The sequence below is a fragment of the Muscardinus avellanarius genome (genome assembly GCF_963383645.1).
Source record: "Muscardinus avellanarius genome assembly, chromosome: 1".
Lineage (NCBI taxonomy): Eukaryota > Metazoa > Chordata > Mammalia > Rodentia > Gliridae > Muscardinus > Muscardinus avellanarius.
The window spans coordinates 215,877,140-215,902,869 of record NC_137786.1 but is presented as its reverse complement, the minus strand read 5'-3'; positions in this window follow the sequence as shown (position 1 = coordinate 215,902,869).

Sequence of the window (25,730 nt, the reverse complement as noted above, 5' to 3'; positions counted from 1 at the left end):
ATTCCCAATACCCCCCCCCCCAAAGAAAAAGGCAAGTGAATTAAGTAGACATTTCACAAAAAAAATTCAAATGGTCAATAAGTGTATGAAAAAATGCTCAACATCATTAGCAATCAGAGAGATGCAAATCAAAACTACCCTGAGATTTCATTTTACTCCAACTAGAATGGCAATCATTCAAAACACAAACAACAACAAATGCTGTCAAAGATGTAGAGAAGTGGGAACTCTAAAACATTGTTGTTGGGATTGTAAATTAGTGCAACCACTTTGGAAAACAGTATGGAGGATACTCAGAAGAATGTGAATAAACCTACCATATGATCCAGCAATGCCACTTCTGGGTGTCTATAAAAAAATGGAAACCAAACAACCAAACTAATGCATGCATATTTATGTTCATAGCTGTAAAATTCACAATTGCCAAACTGTAGGATCAGCCAAGATTTCTATCACCAGATAAATGGATCACAAAACTATGGAATATATACACAATGGAATTTGACTCAGCCATAAAGAAGAACAAAATTATGTAATTTACAGGGAAATGGATAGAACTGGAGAATATTATGCTAAGTGAGATTAGTTAGTCACAAAAAAGTAAAAAATTGGATGCTCTCCCAAATATGTGGAAACTAGTGGGAAAAAAGCTCATAAAATTAACTCCAGATGAATAAAGAGAAACTATACATGAGCAAATAAGGTGACCTAACTGAGGTGGTTTCAAGGGGAGAAGGGGGAAATGTCCTAATATACATGATGTATATTCACAACATATCAACTAAGCCAAACATGAGAAGGAGGGACGGGGGAGAAAATGGTGTAGGAATTGTTTAAGAACTAAATGAGTGATGTGTGCATGTATGCACCTACCATCTTATACTGCATTAAGATATATGATTATAATGCACCAACCAAAAATAAAATGAATTACTAAAAACCCACACATATCTATTGATAAAATTATTTCTGTTTATTTATTTTCCTATTTTTTGCAAAAAAATCCAGGTGATGCTGATGTCAACTCACCTGTGGTTTTACATGCTGAACACATTAGACTCTATATTTCAAAATTAAGGAAAGTGGCTACATCTTAACCCTTTTACTGTGGGTAGTAAAAGGGCAGAAATCAATCAGATTTTGCCAGCAATGAGAGAAAAACCCATTATTAATTGCTGTTTCAAGTTTAAATAATAATTTTTAAGGTAACTTTTTTTTAAGTTAAAATGTCATGGTCCCAGATAAATATTGCTCAATCCATGAATCTCGCTTTGGAGAATTCTTACCAAAGTGACTGTGCAGGCTGTACCTAAAGTGTGGTACTTGTTAGTTGATAGAGTTTTGAGAAGACAGACTTATACTTAGAGGTATGCATTGGTGGCAAACATAGACTCACTCAAACTACGTAGAGCCTAGCAAAAGGGATCTTAAAGGCCTTTGTTTTATATATTAGGAAAACAAGGGACTAAGAGCTAAACAATTTACCCAAGATAATAGATTATGTTAACTTGTATTCTTTGGGGGTAAAATCCAGGTTTTTCTGCCTCTCATGCTAATATTATTAATACCATACCACCTTTCTGCTTTGTCTAAAATTTTAGACACCACTGAATGTCTCATCTACTGCATGGAAAGAGAATGGTCCCTGAATGAGGATGATACTAGGGCCTTGTATCTGATGCCATGTGTTTGTTATAGTCAATATTTGTGGTGTCCAAACAACCCACACCTGAAAGCTCAGAGCTCTACTTTATTTGAGAAGAGGCATAAAGTGACTGAATGGGGATTGAAATAGCTCCTGGTAGTAAAACAGAATGACAGCCTCATAGAATTTGATTCTGTTTTCAATATTTTATAACAAGTTCACTGTACTCCAAATTAATGGAGGTTCATATGGTTCCAGGATGGATTTCTTTCATAAGGGTTCTTACTCTTTAAGAAATATAGACACAGCCATAAAAACAATTCAGTCTTTTACCTCATTGCCTCCCTTTTCAGCTGGTAATAAATTGTTGGCTGAAGCTAGATAGGCTCATAATAGGCAGGGGAAAAACCCTCCCTCAATGAGAAGATTTATCTTTGAGGAGTCTGAGAAACATTCTTTCATGCAGTAAATACTAGAGGTGGAAGATACGGGCCAAAAAAGAATGGATTGACTATAAACAGACATTTATCAGCATGGTGGTAAATATCAACCTCCAACAAAGAAAGAATTACATAAACCATCATTAAATTTTTTTGGTATGGTATGGTATTTTTGTCAGTATCAGCCTCATACTTTATCTTCTTAAACAAATTGTTTTAGAATTGCCTAGAGATTCAGCACTTCTCTCTGTGTCTTATATTGAGACCTCATAGCTATATAAAATTAACTGTATGCTTAGGTAACTTGATTTAGTTTATTAATATGGCAGAGCCCCATTTAATCTATTGTTTCTTTTCCTGATAACTGTCAGATTATTTCTCACATGGACAGAGAATTTACAAGATTACTCCTACATTACCTTTTGGAAAATGCTGAATGCCTAGAAGTGGCTTGAAAATTAGTTATTGATAGCTTTTTAGAACCAGCTCTTCTCCTCCTGTAAGTCTCTTGAATCATTTTTTCAAGTGATTATTAAAAGATATTATTGAGTTTCCATGAAGTCTTTATTGTATATTCTTAAGGATATGTATACGTATATTATGTGTATATGTTTTACATAATGGAAAGGTTTTTCCAGAGTTGTGAAAAAGATACTTTATAGATAAGCATTGTGTGTTAATTTTGTATTATAATGATTAACACAGTTTTCTGGAAGGATAGGAGCAAGGCTGGTCCTAAAACATAAAGATTCTATTCTTTTTATTAGGTTTTATATTCTGATTTATAATTCTTGCTACACTTCTTTAACCAGAAATTATATCTGATAATTATTAGTGTTGCTGTAGAATACTTGCTAATCACCATGTTAAATTTATTTGAATATAAATAATCTGAGGGAGGTTGGCATGAACATGAGATATTTGGACTACAAAAAAGTTACCTACCTATGTTTCCATCTTTTTCCTCTGAAATAGCCTTTCAAATTTGCTGATTAAAATTGAGAGAGCTGGAGTCAGGCTTGGGGGCACACACTTGTAATCCCAGCATTTGGGAGACTGAGACAGGAGGATAGAGGTTTGCAGAAAGCCTCAGCTTCTTAGTGAGACCCTGTTTCAAAATAAAGAATAAAAAATAGAACTGGGGATGTAACTCAGAGGTAGAATACCCCTGGGTTACATCCTCAGTACCACACACACAAAAAAAATTATGAGAGCCTTATTAATTTTTTAAAATGATATTGGGGTTTGTAGTCAGGGGTACTGTATCTCTGAGATACACTTCCAACGTTATTTTATTTTTTTAGTTTCAAACAAAACGTCTTGTTAAGTTGCTGATGTTTACTTCAAACCTGTGATCCTTATGTCTAAGCCTCCCAAATACTGGGATTGTAGGCTTGCAAAATCCAATTTAATGTCCAATTGTGCATTGATTTATTGATGGGTCCAGCCTGTCAGCAGTGGGGCTGAGAAAGAAGATGAGTGCTGACGGCCTGAACGGCAACACACAAGCCGGTAGTCGAGTCAAGCAGGATCTCACTTATTTTTTTCAGGCAACCCAATTTAAAGCAAATAACTGCAAGGGGGATTTCCAACAGGAAACTATTCTAACCTATCATGCTAAAGGTCACTTTTGCATGAACAAAGAAGGTAACTTGTAGCCAATTATTATACAATGCACAAGGGGTTTATGAACACGGAAGCATTATATGAGCCAATAAGGCTCAACATTACCAAATTGGGCTAGCAAGGGCAAAGGGAGTAGTTACGCCCTCCATATCCACTCGGTGCTACTGTTGCTGATTCATCAGAAGTTCTCGTAGTTTTGTCAGGGGGTTGAGCAGACCCCAACATCTCCCCCTTCTTTTTTATATATGAGGGTGAAATGCATGGTCCCTGTCTTAGGTTGTCCTCTTTTGAGGATCTTACCTGTAATTGGGTACTCATGCTTGGTAGCTGCTCATAAGCCACCCCAGCCCCTGTCTTAGGTTTTCCTTCTCTGAGGATCTTACCCATCATTGGGTACATGGGGAGCAGAGGAGGGTTGCTCATAGTCAGAACTCCAGTCATACTGATTGGGCTCTCAGTAAGCTTTTGATATTAGATCTCTATTTGATGTATTTTAACTGCCTACAAACTGAACTAATCAATTGAGGATACAGGGGCCCAGGGTACAAACAATCAGGAGATACACAAGGGGGACCAATAGAGGGAAAAATAAAGCAAAAGCCCATTGAAGCTTGTCCATAATGGGTTGTCTTGTAAATCTTGCCGGGATTTTTAAGGTATTCTTGGAGTTGCTTTATCTTGTCCTGGACTAAACCTGATTTATTGGCATAAAAACAACATTTTTCCTGTAAAAAAAAAAAAAAAAAAAGCATATGCCTTCCTTTTCAGCCATTAACAAGTCTAATCCTTTCCGGTTTTGTAACACTACATCTGCAAGGGAATCTAAAGGTGGCTTGTAAAATGGATTACTCTGGATAGCCTGTCCATCTACTGGGAGTACTGGGAAGGTACCCCTTCCACAATCACAGGGCCACCCTCTCTTTTTATTAAGGATTTCTCTTGCCTTACCTGGGTCTCCAAATCCTTGTATACTATACCTTATTTGTGCTAATAGGATCATACCGATGAGGATTTTCATCTCCATTTTGTATCTTTCTTTTTGCAATTAAAAAGAGAGCTAATCTCAGGGATTTCTTTTTCCCTGGAATCACAATCATTAGTGCATGGCAGAAGTTATTTAATGTCCCTTTCTGGAACCCACAGGGTTCTTTTTACATCTGGAAAAAAGATGCATCCAAGTCCCCTTCCAGCTGTAATCAATGGGTCTGGCCCTCTCCATATACCTGTAAGTGGGTCTTTCCATTTCACCAAGAAAGATGTATATGTGATTGAGGATGACCAATGTTTCTGGAATGGTGAAATTTCTGGGCTGTATTTCAAAAAATTTAATATATTTAGAGTAAGTAATGCTTTTCTAAGCTGATCATGTGGGGGTAATGAGTCCCCCCTTTGTTTTTGTAATTTAACCTTTAAGGTATGATTAAATCTTTCTATAATGGCCTGTCCTCTAGGATTATACAGAATGCCCATAGTATGGGAGATATTCCAGGTTTGGAGGAAAACAGCAAAGGCCTTGCCCATAAAACATGGTCTGTTATCCGTTTTTATCTGGTTGGGCAACCTGAGGGTGGCAAAACATTGTAGCATATGACTAATAGCATGTTTGGTCTTTTTTCCCATGTGGACTGAGGCCCAGCATGCTCGGGAGTAGGTATCGACTGCTACAAAAATGTATTTTAATTTACCAAAGGGGGAATAATGAGTTGCATCAATTTGCCATCAATTTGCCAAAGATTGTTGGGGTGCAATCCTTGAAGGTTGCTGCCTGAGATTTGTAGGGGGGTGTATTTGAAGGAAGGGTTGGCAGGATCGACAGGTCCATACAATTTTTTTCAGATCTGTTATTGCTATGTGTGGATACTTGTGCTTTAACCCTCTCCAGTTTGTATGAGTAAGCTGATGAAAATGAGTGGCTCCCGTTAGGGTAAAGCTAGAGGAAGCAAATTTATCAGCAACCTGATTTCTTTTGGAAAGGAGGCCAGGTAAATTTTGATGGTCACAGAGGTATTGAACAAAGATTGGGTTACTCCTTTGTTTAAGTAAACATTGTGTTTGTATCATTAGGGGGTAATGGGATTGGCATCCAGTTTAATGTAAGCTTCCATCAAAAGAGGCAACAGGTTGACCACATATAGGCTATCTGAAAATAAATTTATAGGTTTTTGTATTGTTTGTAAAGCCAAAGTCACAGCAAAAAGTTCTTTAAACTGGGGCGAACCCTCTGTTGGATGAGATATTGTGTGTACAGTTTGAGGATCATCACCACTAATGAAGGGGGGATAGAGAATTACTGAGGCCCCCACACAACCCCCATCAGTGAAAATGGACTAGAAACTTGGATTAGGAGTTAAAACAAATATTTTGGGGGGTCTCCATTCTAATCGTATGTAGAAACTCATCCACCTATAAGGACAATAGTGGCAATCCAGGTTGCCGAGGAACCCTTCTAGAGCAATCACTATCTTTGCGTTATTTCTTTGTAGCCAAGTGAAATCTGACAGCTGGTATGGAATTATTATTTCATGAGGGTCTATTCCAAACAGACGATTTGCAATGTCCCTTCCTTTAATTATGCAATCAGCAATTTGGTCAATTATTGCATAGATCCGGGGTGCCCCTCCTATAGCAAGATGAATCCAATGAATGGGCTCTCCCATCTGGGCCAAAAGAGCCATGCTTAGGGTGCTTCCCATGAAAACATATAAAATTAAAGGCAGTGTGGGATTAAATCGCCTTAAGGATGCCTCATTAATTGACTTCTGTATTTTTGCTTTTTGGGTTATCCCAGTGATAGGGGCTTCAATAGGCTCTTCATCTAAATTCCTCTGCACTGTCAAAGCGGCTGTCCATACCTGGTCTTGGTGGGGAGGGGACTAAGGCCGCCTGTTGGATGCCAGTGGTGAATTGATCGCCTGTATCAGAGAGCATGCCACAATTTAGAGATATAACAGGCTGAGTAGCTTGATTCCGTTCACCCTGGATTTTACACTCCTCATGAAAATACGCTGTCCACTTAAGAAAAAGAGCCTCAGGGAGCACAGCGTTAGTGAGGTCTCTCCAATCGCATGGAACAAGCACCTGGTGGGCTAATCCTTCTGTGAGGGTGTTTACCCAAGGTGAGTTAGGCCCGTCCTCTGCCACAGCCTTTCTAAGTTTTTTTTAGATCTTGTGGTTCCCAGGGGTACCAGCCTGCAGGGCGGTTTCCTCTCAGGTTGGCATTGACAGGAAAGAGGCCCACAGTTCCTCCAGCTCCCCCTTCGCCCACATATGCCTGCGGAGCCGAGGGTATGGAGAATAAATTGGCCAGGGAAAGGGGCCCTTACCGGGCCATGGAGTGTCCCCAAAGGGATCAAGGGAAAAATCAGGAGGGTTCTTAGGGGCTTCGGGACCAGGGGAGGGTGTATGCTTGGCAGCCCCTTTTTCCACTGGCTTGGGAAAATAGTCAGTGAGTTTCTTCGGGGGTCGTGGGGGAAAACAACTTTTAAGCACGGAGATGGTGGGGAGAACACCCAGGGGGGGATCTCCCCTTGCTCTGTCTGGGCTTGCCTAACCAGTCCCACAACTGGATACCAGATATTCCAATAAAAAAGATTACTTTCAGGGAGCCATGGGGCAGATTTTAAAAGGTACCCCCAGGCCTGGGTGGCTTGGTTATCAGTGAGATTAAGTCCTCCGCTCTTGAGAAAGAGTCGAAGGGATTCTAGAGCAGGGTCAGGTTTAGAACTGGACTTTCCCATATCTTATGAGGGGACACTCATCCACAGACCAATTAGCCTGTCAGAGTTTCGCCGAGAAAGAGTTCCTCACACGGGGCACCAGACTGACGGGTCCATCCCGTCAGCGGTGGGGCTGAGAGGAAGATGAGTGCAGACAGCCCGAACAGCAACACACAAGCCAGAAGTCAAGTCAAGCAAGATCTCATTTATTTTTTTCAGGCAACCCAATTTAAAGCAAATAAACTCAATGGGGATTTCCAACAGGAAACTATTCTAACCTATCATGCTAAAGGTCACTCTTGCATGTGCAAAGCACGTAACTTGTAGCCAATCATTATACAATGCACGAGAGGTTCATGAGCATGGAAGCATTATATGAGCCAATAAGGCTCAACATTACCAAATTGGGCTAGTGAGGGCAAGGGGAGTAGTTACCCTTCATATCTGCTCAGCGCTACATGTTGCTGATTCATTGGAAGTTCTCGTAGTTTTGTCAGGCAGTTGTGCAGACCCCAACAATTCATTGCATGAATGGTATAATATTTAGAAGAACTTAAGTTAACAAACATTTATTGATGACTTTCTGTTTTTTATACTAGTAGGTTAATGAAATAAGAGCCGAATCAGTGCATATCTAGAGGTAGAACTACTCTGTCCCTGGCATTCTGGGTAGCAATTTTCATGTGGCATTTCATCTAACATTCACAAAATATTGAGGTAGATATTGTTATTATGCACAATTTATTAATGAGAGAATTAAGACTTAGGACAGGTAACTGCCCTAGGTCATTCATCTCATAGCAAAACTAGAACTGAAACCCACACTTATGCGATTCCAAAGCCGCTGTTCAGAACCTAAATTCAACGCAATGTCATGACAGAAAGCTTTGATGCATCTGATTCCCCTTTGGAATGTCACTGAACATTAGCATTAGAAAATCTGAATTTAGCTCCCCTCTTTATCTATCATAATTGAAAAGCTATTTCGTATTTAGTTTGTGTTCAACAAATGTTTGCTGAATGAAAACATGTATAGAAAAGTATGATCCTCCTCGGGGTAGGTGTGCTCACCTTGGCCGCTTCCTCATTTAATTTGGTAAAACACAGATAATAATGCAAAGGTGCTAAGAGGGACAAAGAAGATCAAATAACCAAGTTGAAATGTTTTTCCTCCCAAACACTACTCTTCCAAAAAGTAAAATTATTCATGAAATAAAAGGCAAAGGCATTTTGTAGCATTTTCATGAAAAGAGAAACATATATCAGAGGTCATAAAGAAACTTTTGATAATAGAGTTTGGCTTCTCTATGCTAAATCTATCTTCAACATACATTCTTAATGAAGGGAAGGATCAACAAGCCACAAACAGATCTTTCTGTGCAGATAAAGCAATTAGAAAATACAAAAGAAAGGGAAGGAAAAAGCTCCAACGAACTGGAACTATTACAAGCATTATAAGAAAATCAATAAAATCAAACCTACTCTTAAGGCAACAAGTCTATTCAAGCATCGTTACAGACCAACTGATTGCTACAAAGAAATCTCGGTTTGGAAGATAAGAGTGGAATTAAACAAAACCATAGATGTTTAAACTCAGACAAAGCAGAGGAGAGACAGTTTTTATGTTTTGCAAGATTGTGACCTCAGGAAATATGTCCTTATATGTAGAAGGATATTTGCAGAGGTCCTCAAACGAACTGAATCATAGTGAAATTGCTAGATAATGAGGGAAGAAACTACTTTCCAAGTGCTCTGACCTCTCGGTTTCAGAGGCTCTTATTTTTCTCTCAAGATTCATACCAGTTAACACCTCCTCTGGGACACTATTCCTGCTTCCTTTACTCAGAGTGAATCACTGCCCTTTTGGGGCTGGGCAGCAATTTATGTGCTTCTAAACCATCCCAAGTATTTTACAGTGGCTAGTCTTTGCACTGTTCTTATTTGTTTCTAGCGGTTTTCCCCAGATTAAGAACCATGTCTTTATTCAAGGGAGTCAGCATAAAAATAGGTAGTCAAATCATGTATTTTCTTCTTATTGTTTTTGTTTGTTTGGTTTTTAATTTGAGGACAAATTAAAAAAAACAGAATGTTTACTTGAACCCAGCCACTGTTTGCCAATCTTCACCTATGAAATGAATTTTTCATTATTCATTCACTCAACAAGTCATAACTGAGAATTCATCTTAGGCTAGTTGCTTCATTAGGCAAGAGGTATACAGAAACAAGAATTATGTCATTTACAGAGAAATGGATGGAAATGGAGAACATTATGCTAAGTGAGATTAGTCAGTCATAAAAATAAAAATATCTGATGCTCTTTCTAATATGCAGAAGCTAGGGAGGAAGAGTCATAGAAGGAACTCTAGATGAAGGAGAAACCACAGATGAGCATATAAGGTGACCTAACTGAGTGGGATGCAAGGAGAGAAGAGAGAGAAATTTCTTAAATGTAGATGATGTACATTCAAAAACATATCAAAGTCATGAGAAAGAGGGAGGGGGGAAATGGAGTGGGAATTGGGGAAGGGTCAAATGAGTGATGTGTGCATGTATGCCCCTACCATATTGTACTTCATTAAGATGTATGACTACAATGCAACAATAAATTGTTTTTAAAAATGCTTCAAATAAAGGAGATTTCAGTTGGGAAAATTGGAGATTTTATTAGAAATACGTTTCTATATGGTAAATTTAATGCTGTGTGTGTGTGTGTGTGTGTGTGTGTGTGTGTGTGTGTGTGTGTGTGGTGAGATGCTGAAGAATTGAAGCCAGGTCTATTCTACGTCTGAGCTACATCCCCAGTCCTATTTTTTATACTTTATTTTGAAACAGGGTCTCATTAGGCTTTAGAGGGCCTCACAAAATAGCTGAGACTGGCCACAAACCTGCAATCCTCCTATCTCAGCCTCCCAAGTAGTGAAATTACAAGCATGAGCCACCATTCCTGACTTAATGCTGTGTATTTCAAAACAATTATCTGAGATTCAAACAGAAGAAAAAACTATGAGGACAAAATTTGGGGGGAGATGCCTAATTTCTCACCAGTGTCACTTTGCCACAAAGGAATGTATTGGAGCAATATCTTGAATGGAGTCTCAGAAATATATGATGGTGACATATTAACACTTATGTTTTGATTATGGTGTTATACCATGGTTATGTAGGATAATTTTCATTTAAGAAGTCATTTGGGCAGGAGGAAAATATTTTCAGGTGGATATCTGAATTTAAATCAAAAAGTAAATAATAAAAAATAAAGAGCACCTTAAATAGTGAATATTAATCAACAACAACTTTTCCACAGTTTTAAATTCAGAAACTTATTGTTGACAGGGGAGAGAAGAGTAGTTTTTATTGTTTGTGTTTTTCTGGTGAATGTCGCATTCTTTTAATATATGACATCCTCATTATTTGTGCTAGAACAAGCAGACACTGGTGAGAGACTTTTAAGGATGAAAACTCTTTCTTTTTCTGGTGGTACTGGGGGTGGAACCCAAGGGCTTATCTACCTCTGGGCTATACTCTCAGACCTATTTTTATACTTCGTTTGGAAACAGGGTCTCACTAAGTCACTGAGACCCTCACTAAGTAGCTGAGGCTGCTTAAAACCTGTGTGATCTTCTTGTCTCAGCCTCCCAAGCGCTGGGATTACAAGCATATGCCACCATGCCTGACTGAAAACTCTTTTTAAGACTGTTTATCTGAACATCACAAATTATCCAGTTAGACTCTCAAAGGACAGAATAAGATACAAAATTTGTAATTGTTCAGAGGCCAAGTGGGACCCACTGCTCCCAGAAAACATCATTGCATCAGTAGCTGGGTCACGGGTAGAAACGTGGTCCCTCTTTCTGCACTTTCATTTTTAAAAAAGTAATTTTAAAATACATATACAATGATAAGGAACATTGATTATTAGATAGAATAGAATCACATATAGTTTACTGCTTTAATATTTTAGTGTAACCCTTTTATCTTTTATCATGCATATTCACTATATCAGAAATTTCCCCTACAACTATGTTGGCAAAAGCCTGATATACTTTTGTTCTTTCAAATCAACTAAACGAAACTTTGCATTCTTTTATTTCTATCCTTTTCAATGTATCTCCTTCTAGGATTGTGCAAGACCTTGGGAGATTTAAATGCCACCTCAAAATGAAGAGCCATTAATCTTTAATCTGTCACAAGGTCAGTTGAAATGTTCACTGATCAAGGTCTCTTGCTCTGTCTTCTCTATCTTTTCTATCTCACTATACTCAGGAGCTTTAACTAAACTAAAGCCTCAAAACCACAGCTTCCAACACCATGGCTCTTAGTGTTAAGAGTTCCGAGCATCATTTAGCCATCTATCCAGAAGCATCCCCCTTTGAGGATTCTCCATTCAAATATCTACCCCATCTTCCAAACTGTTTTCATCTGGCCAGGGCACTTCCCTGTTGCTTCTATGATTCACATGTGTTGGTACTGTATGCCCCACCCTATGCATAAACTTTAGTCAGCTCTTTGCCTCTCTAAACCTTGGCTGGCTTTAATTCCCCTTTTATTCAGTTTTTACTAGTGTGCTATAATTGTTCATGATGGTGAGATTCATAGTTATATATTCATATATATGCACATAACACTATTTAGACTGTTTCCTTTTCTGTACCTCCCCTCTTTTAACCATCCTCCCTTTCTTGATCCTGTTCCACTACACTACTCGTCTCTCTTCTAATTTTTATGAATTTTTTCTTTCTTTCTCTCTCTCTAGCTTCTTCATATGAGAGAAAATATGCAACCCTTGATTTCCGGAGTCCGGCTGATCTTACTTAGCATCATGTTCTACAGTTTCATCAATTTTCCTGCAAATGACACAATTTTTTTCTTCTATAGGCCAAGTAAAACTCCATCGTGTGTATAGAACACATTTTCTTTAATCCATTTGTCTGTTGATGGACATCTTGGCTGATTCAGTCATTTGCAAGCCTTGGCTTTTAACAGTAAAGAAGCTTAATTCATTTTTGGAGACCTCTGTTCTTTATGATTCAAAGCTTTATATCTTCTCTTGGGGATGAGTGCTATATAGCTATTTCTTTATGGATCTTCTGTAGCAGTGAAAAATACATTGTAGAGTAATAAATTATTCCACCACACATGATATAATATTTTATGGTAGTTAACCCTTTCAGTTCAACTTAGTACATTTTGATGAGCATCTAAGTGAGGCACAATAACAAGATGTTACCTAAAATTGATAAAACCATGGTTTAGTAATCAGTATATTTCTCCAGATGGCTAAATGTACTCTGGCTGTAAGTGATGGTATGTAAGTGACCACACTTCTAAGAGTGAGTTTTTCTTTTTCCCATTATTTTCTTTCTCCTTATAGTACAAATAGAAGTCATTGGTGTCCACAGACACCTGCTGGGTGCAGAAACTAAGCTCCAGATGTTGCTATAATGTGTGGCTCACCCAGGCAGAAATAGCTCTTATTAAGACAAAATTCTGCCAGCATTGATGCTTACCTGGCTTTTTCTACTCTATGGTACCTAAATATTGACTGTGATTCTTCCACTGGGGCTACCCAGTCCTGACATTCTAACACCTTGGTAACAACTGTTTGAGTCTTTGGGAGAACAACAAAACAATGTGTTTGAAGTGCCAACATTTAGAAAGAAAATTTTGTTAATGTAATAATATGTGTATATATATTATATAACAAAGAAATGACATGTATTGAACATTAATTGCATACCAGCAAAAACTATATTATATGTTTTATGTTGACTTAGCTCATTTAATTTTTATCACTGCATGAGTTATATATCATTTTATTTATAGGTAAACTCAAAGTTTGGGTGGTTATGTGTCAATTATAAAGAATAAATAAGTGACAGAACTAAATACTCTGGTCACATCACCCATGCTTTTAAGCACCAGATTTTACTGCTTGTAAATGTGGGGAAAACCTTAAATAACATTCAGTGCAGTTCTGAATTTGAACTATTAGTGGCTTCCCAATGAAAGTGTCCATATCATTCTCTTCTTTATATTGACTGCATCAGAATTACTGGTACACATTTTAGGATACCTGCCATAGTTTACAGAAAACTTTTAGTTGCAGTAACTTTTAATTACTGCATATATATATATGCATATATATATATATTTGGCCTGAGTTATCTATCAACATTATCCTTATGAAGTGATTTCTATGAAAATTTGTCACTTCCATTACTAAATGCCAGATAATTATTCATCATGGAACGTATTAATCTTACATTGCTGTTGTAAGAAATTACCACAAACTTAGAAACTTCAAACAACAATAATTTATGAGTGTGCAGTTCTGCAAGTCAGAAGCCTGAAGTAGATCAGAGGGGGCTATGACTGGACATCAACAGGGCTCTGTTCCTTCTTGAGACAGAGGGGAGACTCCACCTTCTATTTTTCCCCACATTCTTGTGGCTGCCTGCATTGCTTGACTCATAACTCCCTCCATTTAAGGTCAACACTTCTTGGTAAGCTTCCTCATACTGCACCACTCTGATACTGATTTTCCTGCTTATCTCTTCCATTTTAAAGGATGCTCTTGGTTAAATTGGGCCCATCTGGGTAATCCGGAAGAATATCTTTATTTTAAAGTGAGATAATTATAATTCTTAATTCCATCCACAATTTTGGTTCTTCTTTCTATGTAAGGTAACATTTTCACAGTTTCTGGAAATTAGGGAATAGGGATTTGTTCTTCTTACCACCTGGAGGGATAATTTTAGTTTTCTGTGTTTCTGCTTCCTGCTTATCTCTGTGCTATAATGGGAAAATGTTCTCCCTCAGGAGAGTTTATATTCCCCTTATTAGAGGGAAGAAATGAAGAATTTTTTTTTAGATTGGGGCTCAGGCAAAGTAGAAGCTTGTGTTGGAGAGAATAGAATTAAGGCCACTGATAACACTTTCTGTATAACCTAATGCATTCTCTCCTTTTCTGATGTAGCCAGGAGACATTATTGATTCACTTTCATGGTTACCCTGACATGGGTTAAGTCATCCAATGTTCTGGAAGAGCCTAACTAGATGGAAGCTTGAGTCTGGGGCTAGAGAGTTAGGTGATAAAAATTCCAGTTTTAAATGAACAGGTTGTCAATCTTGAATAACTATTATTTGTAATCACTGAAATATTTTAGTTTATGAAGCATTAGAAAAATCTGGCTTAAATAATTTCTTTTATAGATAAAAACATATATCAGAAAGATGAAATCATTTTTATAAAGATCTTCTAATAAATTGCAAAAGTGAGACTAGATTCAAAATCTTGACTTTTTCAGCTGACTGAACTTTTTTGAAGCAAGTGGTGATTCTTTTTACCCTGGCCTAGGTGTGTTCAGTGACTTTCCAGGGGTCATAAGACTCCATGATTTAAGACTGGGTCTTTTAGACCGAGTGTATCATTCCTGCCTTTTGCCTATTAGTCCAGAATTTCTTCTTTTTTTCTATAAAATGATGGATCCTGGAACATGGTATTCTTGGGGATATAATAGATAGATGTTCCTTGAATGTTTGGAGAATAATGAGATTTGAATAGCTCTGAAGTCAAGGGGGCAAGGATGATGTCAAGGCTATTGCATAATAATAGCTACTATTTTTGAACACATCTTTAATGGCAGGCTATGTACTGCACTGATTATATCATGGGGATTTTCATACTTAGTCCTTATGACACCTTATGTCTCCATGTGGTAAGTGTGGCTGAGGTTTGTCAACATCTTATTGTCTACATTTTCTAGGGAGAAAGAAGGCTCTATTTCCGAGACTATGCACAGAAAAAGGCTGCAATTTGATAAGCCAGTTCTGTTCAATGACATATGAATAGAACAGACTTACTTCCCTTTCAGGCTGTGGCTTCATGAAGGTCTCAAGAGCCATGCTGTCCCTTTTCCTGTAGCAAGGACAGAAGACATGGCTTTCTAGATGCAAGAATGGGGACTTGTTTATAGATAGAAGACGCCTCTGTTAAATGATATGGAACTTACAGCTTGAGCTAGAAATACACATTGTATATGTGTGTATGGGGGGGTTGTGGAATTGCAGTCACATACCCCACCATGCAAAAGCCCATACTAATGTCAGTCCACACTAATTATTGCTGGCTGATGAAATTTAAGAGAAAGCAAATTCAGTGAATTACTAGTAGGTAACAAAACAGAGATGAAAGAAGTCTGCCTGGCTGTCTTCAGAGTTCCTGTTCTGAATGTACATCACCACACTGACTGTCTCCCAGCAAAAGACAGGCAAGATAGGGGCTGTCAGGCAGAGCACAAACTGCTTTAGAGGGAGGATTTGTGCATTTTTACAACCAAGCCTGGCAGCTTATTCACTCTGGAGTCTTCAGAGCTTTCTGCTTCCCTCTTATTCCCCCGTCCCCTTCTTTATTCTGAGCCTGTGCCCTCAAATAACTTCAAACTCTTTTTAAAAACGTTAACCACAGTTCTAGTTTCCTATCCACACCTTAGGATATTTTTTCATGTGCCCTTGAATAATTTTTGAATAAGTCCCCCATCTCTCTCTTGTAGTCCCTGAGAAGTGCGTCTGCTCCCATCCCTTTTATGGAAGAAAACACTTTGTTCCAAATAAACCACAAACAGAAAGAGAGAGGAGTGAGCCTGTGGGAAAGACAATTAACAGCCCTGCTTAGAAAAGACATACGTGTAGACGCATTGGTTCAAGGAGCTGAGACAAGAAGTGAGACAACAGGGCACCTGGACACCTGGTCATCTCAGGCTTCCTTTTCCAAGCATGTCCTGAGAGCTTCATTTTCACCTTTTACACTGGGGAAACTGCAGTTGGGAGGAAGGCTTGTCCCAGAGAAATACTGCAGAATAATTATGAAACGGAGACAGCCTCTGTGTTTTATTTCCTCCCACAGAACAGATATTATGAACAATAGAGCATTCCATTCACCTTGTTCCCTATCTTACTTGAAATCTTATGGGACAAAACTGTTTCTTTTTTTTTTTTTTAAATAGAATCCTGCAGGTCAGGCACACAGAACTTCTAAGCATAAGGACACTTTAAGGGACAGAATTTTTAGGGTTTTGTCTACCTGTGGCAGAGATAGAGTCCATGTCTTAGCAGAGGTACAAAGACCATAGTAAATATTGTGTAAAAGAAAAATAGCAATACATCTATTCTGGGGAGAAAGAAAAATTATTACGTAGCACTTCCAGGGGTTTTGGGCCTTATAAATAGAATTTTCCCCAGAGTTTTTCTGTAATGGTCTGGGTGCCACAATTGATGCTGATGCTTGTTCACATGAATAACTCTGGGTCAAAGATTGCTATTTTAATATTTAATGCTTAGGGTTGTCCAGGAAGAAGTAACTTGATAATTTTCCTGGCATCTTCTGAATTCTATAGCTAGCACTTTTAATTTGATGGAAACTTTAAGCAAGGCATCATAATAGTTAATCCAAGACAAAAGCCAGCAAATTATTACAGGTTATAATAAGGAAAGTCAGTGAGGCAGACATGTGACAAGCTTATAGGAAGGAGGGGTGATATTACTGAGTGGAAAAGACATCAAAAACCACTCTATATATTACATATGGTCCCTTGGAATTTGTCCACTTGGAAAACACCATCAAGCCAATACTGAACTGTGTACTCAGCTTGGACCTGCTCAAGATATTAATCTCAGTGCAAAATTTTAAAACAGCTTTCAAAATTTTCCAGCACACAGAGATTTTCTGATGATGGTCTCACAAATAACAATGTGATTAATTAACTGCAAACCCAACTGCTGGTGGTGCTGTTATAAAAATAAAGGGGATAAAATAAAGAAATTAGATGTCCAAACACATTCTCTATCATTATATACTATTAATTTTTATTTGATTTTTAATTCCTCATTTATTCAGTATTTATTGACAATATACCACATATGAAGTACTGTGCTAGGCACTGTCAGAAATTTTCCTCAAGCATCACATACCGTCAGTGCGTTCTTTAGGAGTTAAACTGTAGTAGTAAATTTAAAGTAATTCTGCATGAAGACTCCATAGTTACACAAGATATGATATGGACCATGTCACCAGGCAATATACGATCAAATGTCAAGTAAGCCCAACAGGCACATCAGGATACACTTGCCTCTCTTCTGCCTCAGGCCTTTTACCAACAATTTAGTATTAGGTTCAACCCAATAAAACTTACCTTCTGAAAACATTGTGCTAGTAGAAGTTGGGCTCAGAATCTAGGGTTCTTTTTCTTCCCTGACCCCTCAAACATATTCATTTTTCTGCTTTGCTTGAAATTTCTCATGTTTGTTTGTTCACCAATTCAATTTGGCAACCTGCTTAATATTTTGTCCTATTAATTTATCTTAAATATTAGTCAGGAATCCTTTTGTTGAAAGTCTCAGAAACCTAATCTAATTTTGGTGTAAATGAATCAGAGTTCAAATTATACCAACATACATTCACTTTATCTATTAGCTCTGCTTTTCTTTCGTTGCCTTCAAATATTGATAAACTCATCACTTTATAGAAAAGAGAAACCATTGCAAGGCCAGGCTTACATTTTTATATTGCCATCATTTTAAAAGAAGGATACCTGTTACCTACACTTTCAGAAAATATTCTAATAAGGGAGAGCTGCTTATTCTTAACTGGAAACTGAGATGTAGGTGGTTGATATTACACACATATCTGAAGCTGGAGAGTGATAGAAGCCCAAATATATGTTCCTTGAAACTTGGCCTTCCATAGAATGACAAAAAGGGGCATAATTTAAAATATACTAATTGACTTTTTGCTGTAGCTTTTAGCCCACTTGAAAGGACAAAAATGTATTTTCTTAAATACATTTAGCTGCATAAGATACTTCAAAGAATAAACCTACCAGGGCTCTGAAGTGTACCAAGAATGATAACTTATTTTCTTTAGATAAAAGAGAAAAGTACTTCACTTAAACATCTTGAACTTCTATAATTGTTTGATTCTGATTTCCTTATTTTTTGACATTAATAAAAGCCTCTTTAACTATATCATTCAGTGTAAAACTGGGACATGCTCTTTTTATTATTATTTACAACTGATAATAATTATTTATTCCATGGGAAAGTAAAATTTTGTCAAGGAAATCCTATAATAATTAGCCTCAAAGGTGCATATGAATTGGGAAGAAAGTAATTAAAAGTAAATTTTCAGTGTATTGTCATCCAATACACTTGCTGTAGGGTAAACATATTTTTAAAATTCCATTGGAAATGTATCAAAGCTCTATTTTCATTCATAATCGAGTTTACAAACTCATGTCCCTGGGCTATTCATAGGATCTGTTTATAATATAATGACTTTGAGGGTATTATTTTATTTGCAACTTAGCTCAAGGACCAAGAATGAGCCAGTAAATTTAGAAAAAAAGTAAACTATAACAACTCGATTTAAAGAGAACAAATATTGAGTAGGTAAAAAATAACTGAAAATGCCCTCTATTTATTCCCTTGGCTCCTAGTGAGACGTCATTTAGATATCTTTTGCAAATTTCTACATGAAATATGAGTTAGTACTGTGTTTTTAAAAAATTTTTATTGATGCATTATAGTCATACATCTTAATGGAATAAAAGACTTATGGAGACATACATGCACACATTACCCAATTAGCTCTTACTCAATCCTTACCCCATTTCTTCCCCATCCCTTCTTCCCATGCTTGGCTTAGTGATTGACTTTGATATGCTTGTTTAATTACATCATGTGCTTTAGAGAATTTCCCTCTTCCTTCCTCTCATCACCTCAGTTGGGTCGCCTGCCTTATTTGTTCCTCTATAGGATCTCCTTCTTCATCTACAGTTTCTCCTGTTACCCATTTCTCCCTACCTTTCACATATTAGGGAAAGCATCCGATTTCTTATTTTTGTGACTAATTTCACTTAGCATAATGTCCTCCAGTTCCATCCATTTCCATGTAAGTGATGTAATTGTGTTTTTCTTTATGGCTGAGTAAAATCACATTGTGTACAAATCCCACAGTTTTGTAATCCATTCATCTGTTGATGGACAGACATTTTGGCTGATTCCATAGTTTGGCTACGGTGAATTGTGCAGCAATGAACATAGATACATATGTATTAGTTTTGTAGTTTTTTTTTTTTCTTACTTTTGGGTAGATACCCAGAAACGGTATTGCTGGATCAAATGGTAAATTTGTTCCCCTTCTTCTGAGAATTCTCCATACTGTTTTCCAAAGGGGTCACACTAATTTGCAATCCCACCAACAGTGTCTTAGAGTTCCCACTTCTCCACATCCTTGCCAGCATTTGTTGTTGTTTGTGTTTTACATGGTTGCCATTCTAGTTGGAGTAAGATGAAATCTCAGGGTATTTTTGATTTGCATCTCTCTGATTGCCAATGATGTTGAGCATTTTTCATGCATTTAATGATCATTTGAATTTCTTATTTTGTGAAGTGTCTATTTAATTCACTTGCCCATATTTTGATGGGGTTATTTATTTTCTTACTGCTGAGTTTCTTGAGTTCTCTGTATATTCTAGATATTAGTCCTCTATTGGAGAAGTAGTTGGCAAAAATCTTCTCCCATTCTGCCGGCTCTTAATTGAGGTTCTTGACAGTTTCTGCTGTACAGAAACACTTCAGTTCCACATAATCCCACATGTTGATTTGCCTTTTAGTTTCTTGTGCCTTTGGGTTCTTGTTGAGTAAGATTTTTATCTGTACCTATGTGGTTCAGTGTTGGACCTAGCCCTCTTCAAGGAGCCTCAAGGTCTCTGGTCTAATTTCCAAGACTTTGATCCATCTTGAATTGACTCTTGTGCAGTGTGAAAAAATGGAATTTATTTTTTATTTTTATTTTTCTTCATATGTTTTTTTTTTTTTTTGGTGGTACTGGGGTTCCTGGAAGCCCTTCTACCTCCGGGCTACACTCCCAGACCTATTTTAAAATTTTTATTTGGAAACAGGGTCTCTTAAGCCAGCGCGCGCGGCTGGCTTCGAACCAGTGCGATCCTCCTGTCTCTGCCTCCCAAGCGCGGGGATTACAAGCGGGCGCCACCATGCCCGGCTGCCAACAGTTTTTGATGTGGGCTTGACATGGTTGCTAATCCTGAGTCTATCACCAACTAGCCAAGTGATCATGACAAATCATATTTTATTTATATAATGAACTTTAAATAGCAACTTTATTGTATTAGTGAGAAGGTTAATTGTAGTAATCTTCTTAAAGTGCTTACTGAAGTATCAAAACATAAACATAATAAATGTTAGTTTCTCTTGCTTAACTTTTCTTTTGTACTTGTGTTTTTGTTTTTGTTTTTGTTTTGGTACTAGGAATTAAACCCAGTGGCATGCTACCACTGAGAAATACCTCCAGTCCTTTTATTATTTATTTTGAAACAGGGTATCAATAAGTTGCTAAGGCTAAGGAATCAAATCTCCACACTGATCTCCATAGCAGTGGAACCAGTTTGCACTCCCACTAACAGTATAAAAGAGTTTCTATTTCCCCACAATTTCACCATCATTTGTGGTTATGACTTATTTATGCTTGCCACTTTGATTGGGGTTAGATGAAATCTCAGTGTAGTTTTGATTTTCATCTCCCTGATGGCTAATGACGTTTCTCATTTTTTTTCATGTATCTATTTGCCATTTGTATTTCTTCTTTTGTGAAGTTTTGGTTTAATTCAATTGCCCATTTCTTAATTGGATTATTTGTTTTGCTAGTGTAGAGTCTTTTGAACTTCTTTTATATTTTGGATATTAGCCCTCTATCAAAGTGGTAGCTGGTAAAGTACTTCTCCAATTCTGTAGGCTTTTTCTTTAGATTCTTGATGGTTTCCTTTGATGAGCATAAACTTTTTTACTTTGCTGACATTCCACTTGTTAATTCTTGTTTTAATATTCTGTGCTTGGAGATCATGTTGAGTCACTCCTGGGTATCTTTCCAAAGGTATTGAAATCAGAGACCTGCAGTAACAATGCATACCTAAGTTCATAGCATCACATTTCATAATAGACAAAATATGGAACAAACCTAGGTCTCCATCAGCACTAGGTCTCCATCAGCAGATGAATGGATTTCAAAATTATGGAAAATAATTTTTCCACACAGTGGAATTCTACTCATCAGTAAAGAAAAACAAAATCATTTCATTTACAAGAAGATGGAAAGACCTGGAGAACATTATGTTAAGCAACCTAGGTCTCCATCAACAGACGAATGTATTGCAAAATCATGGAAAATACACACAATGGAATTCTACACATCAGTAAAGAAAAACAAAACTATGTCATTTACAAGAAGATGGAAAGACCTGCGGAATATTATGTTAAGCAAGATTAGCCAAGCAGAGAAAGAAAAGGGACATATGTTTAATCTGCTCAAGCTAGGGAGTATTAGGGACACCAGAGGGACTCCATATAATAATAGAGAGGAAACCTCAGCAAAGCCATAAAGGAGGGGTAAGGAAGGAAGAAGGCTGAGGTGAATCAATGAAAATAATACATTCCAATATGTGTATACATGTGAATATAACACTGTTTACCTGGACACTCAGTATTGTGAGGGAGGGAGGGAGGGAGGAAAAAGAGGAAGGGGGGTGGGAGGGCACTAAGTACTGTGTGAATATATGCCATGGTCAACATGATATACATTATGATGTGAGATTATAGTGTACGAATAAAATAAAAATTAAAAAAAAATCCTAAGGCTATCTTTGAACATGCAATCTCCTGTCTCAGCTTTCCAAATACTGTGATTATAGGTGTATGCTACCATGCCTGTATTTTTCTTAATTTTTATGCAGTTTTATTAAGTTGTATAACAGACACCAAAATAAACTAAGATAGTGGATGCTAATTGCAGTGGTTTCTTAAGAGAGTATTGACTTGACTGAAAAGGACCACACGGGAACATCCTGGAGGTGTTGGAAATTCTGTATAACTTGATTAGCACAATGATTACACAGGTATGCATATTTGTCAAAACTCATCAGTGCATTAATTTACACGAGTGTATTTATTGTTTATAAATTATCCTTTAAAGGGAAGAAATTTGAATTCAGAAGAATATGTATTATTCAGCAATACCAATAAAATTCCTTCTTAAGAAAATATTTGTTTCCTTCAAAATGGTTTAAAATTGTCTTTAAAGTAGCCCGATAGAGACAAGGTGTCTCTTATCTAAGCTTCTATATTGTTGATGGTGGGTTCAGAAAGAAGAATGTGTAACTAAGGTGACCAGGGCTCTTGCTTCTGCTTAGGCTTCTGTTCCTGCCCTCCATCAGTTCCTCCACCAGGACTTTCTTCCCATTTCTCCCTCCCTTCCTCAACCCCTTTGTCTTCTGCCTTTTCATGCCCTCTTCCCCCTCCTCTCTTGTATGCTCATTTAAACAATTTTCTAACAAAAACACATACAAGAAAATAAACAGGAAAATACTCATTTATGCTTCACCATTTGTACTTCTGAATATTTCAACCGTTCAGCTAATTTGTTTCTTACCATCTGTTTGAAGTGAGGTTGATTATGCAGTTTTGAAGCATGCTTCCCTGTTCTAACTCATTATAGGAATTTTTCTACTAAAATCCTTTCTGAAGATTATTTCATTAGCAATGCATTCCATTATCTAGCATTTAGCAATTTAGCTATATAGTGAATATGGATATTTAGATTATATTAAATTTTTTATTTTTTATTTTTTTGCTGAAACTGAGGATTGAACCCAGGTGCATTCTACCTCTGAGCTATATCCTGACTCCTTCCCCTTCCAGTTTAAATTTTGTTTCATTTGAAATAGAGTATTGGTACATTGCTGACCATCTCACTAAGTTCCTGAGGCTAGTTTCAAACCTGTGATTCTCTTGTCTTAGACTCTAAAGTACTAGGATTACAGGCATCTTCCACCACAGTCAGCTATTAATTTTCTGATTTTTTTTTTGTGGTACTGGGGTTCCCAGAAACCCTTCTATCTCTGGGCTACACTCCCAGACCTATTTTATATTTTTATTTGGAAACAGGGTCTTTTAAGCCAGTGAAGCTGGCTTTGAACCAGCATGATCCTCCTGTTTCCGCCTCCCAAGCGCAGGGATTACAAGCATGCACCATCACACCAGGCTAATTTTCTGATTTTTATATACAACTATGATGAGTATTTTTCTGTACACATAGCTCATATATAAGATTTTTATCTAAGTAACACACATAGCCGAGTATTCATAAAGCACATTAAAAACAAATCCAAAACAAAATACTACCATACCCTACTCATTACAAACTTTTCTCTCCCTGCAGGCAATTACTTTCTATTATTTTACCCCTTTTTAACATTTACTTCAACATTTCTAATTATTGTTCTAAAATCGACACATGTTGACTTTTGCATTTTAAGTCTAGTTTGTTAAATAGTGGAGCATAAGGTTGAAATACCACAATGGAATTTTACTAAGCCATAAAAAAGAACAATATTGTGTCATTTACAGGGAAGTGGATGGAACTGGAGAACATTATGCTAAGTGAGATTAGTCAGTCACAAAAAGTAAAATATTGAATGCTCTCCCTAATATATGAGAGATAGGGAGAAAAACGGTCATAGAAGGAACCCTAGACAAAGAAGGAGAAACTATAGATGAGGAAATAAGGTGACCTAATTGAGAGGGTTGGGGGAGAAGAAAGAAATTTCCTAATGTACATGATGTGCATTTACAAACATATCGAAGTCAATAACTAAGCCAAACATGAGAAGGAGGGAGGGGGTAAAAATGGAGTGGAATTTAGGAAGGGCTAAATGAGTGATGTGTGCATGTACGCCTCTACCATCTTGTACCCCATTATGATGTATGACAACAATGCACCAATAAAAAATTAAAATAAATATCTTTATTTTAATGATAGAAAGATAAATAAAGATAAATAAATAAAGATAAATGGCACCTTTTTTATGCATGATGCACACACTCATCTATGCATCTTTCACTACAGTTCTGAAGGTCTATAATCCATTAAATATGACTTTATCTTCTCTTGAAAAGGTGATTGTGGCAGAGTAGGACTTAAACATTTCTTATTACTATAATGAAAGACTATCATAATATAATCTTAAGGACACTTTCAGTCTCACTATGACTTTCAAAATATATGAATGTACTTAAAACTATTACATATTGATAGATAAATCAGCTTTCAATGGTCTCATTTGACCTTAGTCTTTATGACTTTTTTCTGAAAAAAAAAAAAATTGGCTCTCATGGGCGTTTTTCACTGGTGAGACTACAGTGTGATAATAATATCTGTAAAATTTCATTCAGAGAAGCAGAAAAATCAGAAACACACACACATACAGGTCTGTGTGTATGTATATAAGTATACATTATGGTTGTATGTGTTCCCTAGAAGCATGTAATGGAAGCCTACTCACTATTGCAACAATATTAAGAGGTGTGACATTTAAGAAGTGTTTAGGTCACAAAGACTCTCCTCAAAGATGAAGTTACACCTTTATTAAAGAAGGGTTCATTACTGTAGGAGTATTTTCTAATAAAAGGATGAATGTACCTTCCTTTGCTATATTTTTTTCTCTCTCTTTCTCTTCTCTTCTTTCTCTCTCTTCCTCCTCCTCCTCCTCCTCCTCCTCCTCCTCCTCCTCTTCTTTCTCCTTCTCTTTTTCCTCCCCCTTCGCTCTCCTTCTCTCATCCTTTGCCTTACATCAAGGGATGACAGGAATAAAGTTTGAGAACATTATATTAAGCAAAACAAGCCAGGATCAGAAAGACAGGGGTCATATGTTTTCTCTCATATGTGGAAGTTAGAATAGAATAAAAGGACCAAAGAGAGGATAATCTCATGAACATAGAATGGAGACCAGTAGAATAGATCAAGGGGATGAGGTAGAGAAGAAGGGAGGTATTAGAGAATTAAATTGACCAAATTATGTTCTGTGTATTTACCAATATGTAACAACAAATCCCAATATTATGAATAATTATAATTCATAAACTTAAAAGAGTAGCAAAATGTCAGTCTCTGGGCCTTGTTCTTCCTAGCTTCTGAAACTGTAAAATATAAATCTCTGTTCTGTTTAAATTACCCAGTTTTAGATATTCTGTTAAAATGAAATAAAATTGATTTAGATAGCATTATAGATGTATATGGATACACGTGGACGTTTGCTAAAGGACTTGATCTCATGCAATTGTGGGATGGAGTAACTCTCGTGTAAGGAAGGCCACTGTCTGAATTTCTCATTTTCGATTCCTAAGTCCAGAGTGGAGACAGTTGGTGGGCGAATGCTGGATATAAAGCGGAGACAG